Raw genomic sequence first — 7,014 nt, 5'->3', positions numbered from 1 at the left:
TCCCACCCCGCCTCTGGCTTTTTAAATCTTGATCTTCACTCAGATGGTAGATGCAGGAAGATGGGGAGTTCAAGGCCAGCCTCTGCTATATGGTGTGTCTGATGCCAGCGTTCCATGAGACCCTGTCTCAGAACCTTTAAGAGTTACTCTCCCCAAACTGGAGCCTGTTGGTCTCTTGGAGTATCTCGTCCTCATACTCCACATCATGTCTCAAAGCCAAAGTATGATTTTTCTTCTGCAAACTCCTAGATCCTCTTTTGTTCATGGTACCTTATGACCCACCCCCAATAACTGATATATTTTCCCCTGCATAACAGGCAACATATCCTTTATTCAGCTGGGAGTTTAGAAACAATGGCTGTTCTTTCACTCATGATGGCACCATTAATGGTAATGTGTCCCCCACCTTGAATTTTCTGTTCACAATGTGTGTGTGGCAGAGCTACAGCTGAATTGTTTGACACTAAATCCAGGATCCTCTCTGAAGCCCACCTGCCACACACACACACACACACACACACACGCACGTGCGCGAAGACCCAGGAGAATATAAACCTGGGGAAGAGCTAGTGATGCCCAATTGAGAGTTGAGAGGCGGGGTCATTTTCCTGTGACTTTTCCACTTTCTCTCACCGAGGGGGTACTCTAGGACTGACCGCTGGAACTCCTTAGTAAGTCCTGCTGGTCTCAGGAAAAGCTCTAGGACAATGTGGGAAGACACTTAGGAGACACTGTTGACTTGATGGCTTTTTTAAAATTGCATTTTATTTATTTACTATGTGTGTGCGTGTACACATGTGTCAACGGCACACCTGTGCAGGTGAGAGGACAACTTTCAAGGGTTGGTTTGATCCTTCTGCTATGTGGGTCCCCTGGGATCAAACTCAGGTTGCCAGGCTTGGCAGCCAACGCCTTTATCTGCTGAGCCATCCTGCCAGCCCGCCTTGCTGACTTTAAAAATAAGCTGTAATAAATTACGCACAATAGTATTTGGTTTCATGGAAAAATATATAGACACCAAAGAGACTAGAAGGGTATGCATTTAGCGTTGACAATGAAAATTTTAATGTTTTAATATTATTGTCTTTGAGTGTTCACCAACACAGGCATGGGCATGGCACAGTGCGTGTGTGTAGGTCAAATAGCAGTTATTAGGAATTGGCTTTTCTCTTTTCAGCAGAGTTCTTAGGGATCAAACTCAGGTTGTCAGGGCTGCATAGCCAAACACTTCCTCCCACTGAGCCATCTTACTAGCCAAAATGGACATATTCTTTTTAATTCTGTGTATGTGTGTGTGTGTGTGAACTGTTCCATAAAACACATACACTTTTAATTTAGAAAAGCAGTTAAGACCTGGAAGACACTGGCTTCAGATATAAAACCCTTTCATGTCTCCCTGAGGATGGCTTGATTTGGGGCTCTCTCTTTACTGAAGAAATGTGAGCGAGGTGAATCTCCCCACCACATGGTTTTCTGTACGGGACCCTGGGCCCATGTAATAACTCCCACGTTACAGACCAACCCTGGCACCTCCTTAAGCTCACTGTGACATTACCAGGAATGTCTCTGCTACTCTTTGGCTCAGGAATGCCCTCCAAAGGGACACGTGGTAGTGGCTTAGAACCAGTTCACTGCTATTGGAATAGGACAGAACCTTTGACATCACGACGGGGCCTAATAGGATGTCTTTGTGTCCTAGGAGACTTGCCCATGAGGGGAAAGTGGATCAGGCCCTTCCCTTTTTCTCTTTCTTGGCCATCATCAGATGAACAGCTTTCCTGCCATGTTTCTCTGTCGTGAAGTGTCCCCTCACCACTGGCCCAAGCGTGAGGCCAACTGGCTGACACTTCCGAAATTGTTCAAACAAACCTTCCTCCCTTTTGAGCTGATTATTTCGAGTAGCCAATGTCCTCACTAGGGAGAGAGAGCATGGACACTGTTTTCCCTGTCACTGACTTGCCTCCAAAGCACTCAGACATTTTGATCACCTAAGCCTGTGAGGCGAATCAGAAAGGCACGATTCTTCCCATCCCAGAGACAGAGAAACCGAGACCCCGTGAAGCCCCAGAAGACATAGCACAGTAAGAACGAGGTGCCCTAAGAACAGGTTTCTGGGACCTCAGTTTGTCTGGCTCACAGAGAGGGGGCCGGTCATTTCTCATTGTTTCTCTCAAGATTGCCAGTGTGGTTCCTCACCACTTCCTGGTCCCAGAAGCTCCTGACAGGAAGGAAGCGCTCCGGAGCCGGGAGGCTATGGAACAACATTGTCCCCTAGTGAGAATGGCCATGACAAATGGGGTACCTTCTGCAACAGAAGCAGGTTTGCTGCAGATCTGGAGTGCGGAGATCTGCAGTTGAGGTATCAACGGTCTTGGTTTCTTCTGGTGGGGGGGTGGGGGGTGCTCTGTGCCAGGCCTCCCTCGGGCACAGTGTGGCAGACACAATTCAGCTGGTAACCCCAGGCAAAGCCAAGCCTTCGTCTGAGATTAGACAACCTTATTCCCGGTGACCCCTTGAATTCTGAGGAGGGCAAGGTGCCAAGAGACAACATGGGGTGGGGAGATCTGGCAATGAGTGGAAGGATTTGGGGGGCAGGGCAGGGGTGCAGCTGGCACAAGGACACAGGGAGCATGTGTGGAAAAGGCAGATACTCCAAAGGCTGATGCACAATGGGGGAGCCTTGGACCCCCGTGGCCCACAAGGCTCTACAGACTGTCACTCCCCCAGTGAGGGAATCCTGTGTGTCACAAGACACCACCGCCCACAAAGGACAATTACTATAGGATAATGGCTTTCCTAGCAATATAAAACAAAACTTAGCTCCGGGCCTACGAGCGAGTCACTTCCTCCTCAGCAAAGGATGGAGGTCAGACTCAATGGTTGCTGACTTCCCTTTCCACTCTCAAGGTCTTCTTGGTTCCAAGACTCCTCATAACTTGAATGGGACTGGTTAGGAGTTGCTTGGAATTGGTATATTGTCGGGGCTCAGATAATCCCCATCTTCCTTCCTTGTCCGCCTCCTTCCAGACCCATGGCTCTCAGGGGTTCCAGTTGCTTCTACTAGGTTCCAAGAAAGATGAAAAAGTGGAGGGGATATTAAAACCCCCTTGGGTACTCCTGGAAAAGACAAAGTCAGAGACTCCCATGCCCTGGCATGACTAAGTTGCCTTATTGGCTTCCTGAGAACTCAGCCAGACTTTTCTGGAGGCGACAGGGTGGCTGCAAGCCTAGCAAGAGAGGAAATGCATGACTGATCCCAGCATACATTGAAGCCTTGGTCTCCAATTGGAGCTTCCTGTCCTCTGCCACCTCCGGGAGCAGAAACTTAACTCAAACCTGACAGTGCTCCATCACTTGGGTCACGCTGGCTGGTACAGGAGAGGAAGGATGATGTCCGCCCTCCTCCCAGGCCCGCCCCTCCTCCACTGCTGTGTCTACCAGGTACCAAAGGTGATCCTAAGACAGGTCATCTCGTCCTAGCCTTCCCAAGCTGAGTAGTCTCCCAAGCCAAAAATAGGAAAATCTCTTCTACTTCTCCAAGTCTCTGCTCAGTGCCCAAGGGATGGAGAAAAAGGCAGCTCCCCACTCACCTAGGGAGTCAATTCTTCTGTCCCCTGAGGAAGTTGAGCCTGTACACAACCTCACAGCTGCGGAGGGTGGGGTGGAGCCGAGAAAACACAGGGAGGAGCAGGGATCAGCTGCCCACAAGGCCCCACAAGGAGCAAGATAAGAAAAAGCCAGACTCCCGGGACCAACTCCAGATCTCCTCTCCAGGGAAAGCCTGTCTTACCTAGAACTTGACAGGGTGCCTTACTCCTTGAAGAACTTTCCCTTACATCATCTCATTTGGGCCTCGCCTCAATCTTAGGAGACGCTCAGGCAATTGCTGTCCCTGTGTCACAGCAGACGACACAATGAAGCCAGACACGCTGTGTATGGAACACACTAGCAGTAAAGCTCCGATCTATGTCCTCTAGAGCTCAAGATGCCCCCTGCGAGGCCTGCATGTGGCTAAACTCTAGCTTAGTTCCCATGACTGATTTGGAAGGTGAAACCAGCTGGCCGACAGAAAGTTCAGTGAATGCGTCTCCTCTCCTGTTTTCACAGGCCCTGGGGAGTCCTGGAGAGTCCAGATACCACCGATGCTGCCTACTAGAAGCCAGTTAGAACTTGACGGAAAAGACTGTGTGAAAGAAGCTGGGGAGATAATTCAGTGGGTAAGAGTGTTCGCTGAGCAAGCTTGGGGACCCGAGTTCATACCCCCAGAGCCTGTGTAAAATTTAGGGCTGTGAGAGGGCAGAGGAGGGAGGGTCACTGGGCTTTTGCCGGCTGCTGATCTCACTGCAGATTTGGTAAGCGTCTCTGTCCTGGGGGGACAAGGTAAGCAGTGATACACACAGGTGCACATCCACTGTCATGCTGTGCAGTGTCTTTCTGTATGCTGTGACTATGTGTTGCTCTGATTGGTTGATAAATAAAGCCGTATTGGCCTCTGGCAGGGCAGCTTAGAGGCAGGCAGGAAATACAAGCAGATAGACAGAACGAGGAAAGGCAAAAGGGAGAGATGCAAGCCAGCACCCAACGAGCAACATGTAATGGGACGCAGGCAAAGCCATGGAACTTGTGGCAATATACAGATTAATAGTCATGTGTTAACTTAAGATATAAGAGCTAGGCAGCAAGAAGCCTGACCCACAGGCCATACAATTTTCAAATAATATAAGCCTCTGTGTGTTTACTTGGGCTGCAGGACACGGGAGGAAGAGATTCATCCTGACCGCAGGGCCGGGCAGGACCAGAGAAAACTTTCAACTACACTGTCTTAGTTAGGGTTTTATTGCTGTGAAGAGACACCGTGACCACAGCAGCTCTTATAACAGAGAACATTTAATTGGGGCTGGCTTACAGTTCAGAGATTTAGTCTATTATCATCATGGCGGGAAGCATGATGGCATGCAGGCAGACGTGGTGCCAGAGAAGGAGATGAGGGTTCTACATCTGGATCCGCAGGCAGCAGGAAGAGACAGTGAGCCACGAAGCCTAGCTTGAGGTTCTGAAACCTCAAAGCCCGCCCCCAGTGACACTTCCTCCAACTCCAACAGGGCCACACTTACTAATAGTGCCACTTCCTATGGGCCTATGGGGGCCATTTTTTTTCAAACCACCACATACACATATGATTGCACACAAGTACACACACACACAGTGGATAAAGGTTACCCAGACCCCTCCACTTACTAATAGCTGAACAAGAACAACTGATGTTTTCTGAGTAGTTGTACCTGGGTTGCATGTGTAGCAAGGTGACTTTGTAACACAAGTCTCCGGGTGTCAAACTAACCACATGTGAATGGAATCTGTCACTGTGATGTGTGGCCTTAGGCAAATCCCCTGACCTCTGGAATATCCCCCTCCCTTGTTCTGTAGTAACAACCACAGCTGCCTCCAGGCTCATCTCCCGGTCACTGGGATTAGCTCATGTAACCCTCAACGTGGCGCTACTCCATTTGACAGGAAAAGGGGAGAGAGAAGAAACCTGTTCGAGGCCTCATAGCCAGGGATTGATGGGGTTGGGGTTCAAACCCAGGACAGCATGACCGCACACATACACACACACCTGCTCTTAAACGCCATTTCTACCACAAGGCCATGCACACTTGTTGCAGATGGCACAGGTCTTCACCGGGCAGTGCTTATGTTTGCCATAATGGATGTGGCAGTACTGTTTAAACCTTTATGCCATCTGGGGCGATGACCCAGGTGACCCCTAAATGAGACAAGTAGGTTGTCCCTGAGTGCAATGGTACTCTCCGTCAACGTGAAGATGGGGCTTGTGTTTAGTTCTATGTCCTCACCATGTCACATGCCGTCCCCTCCTGTCCTTGTCAGCTGCTACCTACAGTCAGCGGTATGGTTTACAGCTGCATCACATCACTGGAGTGCTGACCTCAATTCCCAATCTTCTCTCCTCCCCCAGTGTTGCCACGGCAACACCGACCTCTGCACGGGGACGTGGTCCCTCGTTTGTGCCCTCGGTTCCCTTACATCACAGTTGCCGCCTTTGCCCGGCTCCTCTCTAACCACACCTTTCCCCGAGTTTCCGAAGCCATCATTCACAGCCCTTCACTCTGACTGGGCTTTCACAGATCCTTCCAGAAGCCTGTGACTCTTCACCCCATCCATCGACCCATCCTCCTTTCTCTCACCTCTTCCTCCCGGCTGCTGCACTTTCTTGTCTTGTCTTCCCCTACATTCCAGAAAGGCTCTGCTTGGCCAGTATCCCTGACTAATTCTGAACCATTTACCCAGCAGGCTTGAGTACTGTATCCTTAGTTTTCCATCACTGCGCGAAAATAGCTGGCAGAAATAACTTAGCTTATTTATTTTACGGTCCCAGCGATTCAGTCCCTCACGGAGGAGGCCTGGCAGAGAAGCCTGGTTCCTCTCATAGTTGACAGGGAAGAAGCAAGCAGGACAGGAAGCACTCAGGGATAATATGACCTCAAGAACCCACCTCCTGTGACCGACTTCCTCTACCCAGGTATTACCTCAACCAGACTTCCATAATTCTAAATAAGCACCTCTATATGGAGACCACCCATGTTAAACACAAGCCCATCAGCGTCCTTGGCTTTATATATGATCCTTGCATCCCACACCAAGCCCCAAGCCATAAGGACCAACCATCCAGTCTCACTGCAGCTTTCCAACTGGGATCTCCAAGCACAAAAGGGAAAGTCCTAGAGCTCTGTGCAATGGCTTCCCATACCAGCCTCAGACAACATCCCAGTACGGTCTTCCAGGACCCAAGCAACTTGCTCCCTGCATCTCCTCATCATCACCCTCATCAGTCTATTCAGCAGGTTATTCTGAGAACCTTTCCCAAGCCTAACTTGGATGATGTCTTTCCACCAACACTCCAGCCATGACAGATACCTCTCACTTCCTGAAATATAATCCTTCTCACCCAGGTTCCCCCTTGCTTGTCTCTGACACCCCCGCCCCCATGCCCTC

Source organism: Peromyscus maniculatus, chromosome 17 (genome assembly GCF_049852395.1).
Source record: "Peromyscus maniculatus bairdii isolate BWxNUB_F1_BW_parent chromosome 17, HU_Pman_BW_mat_3.1, whole genome shotgun sequence".
Taxonomy (NCBI): domain Eukaryota; kingdom Metazoa; phylum Chordata; class Mammalia; order Rodentia; family Cricetidae; genus Peromyscus; species Peromyscus maniculatus.
Note: the sequence above shows the minus strand (reverse complement) of the source record.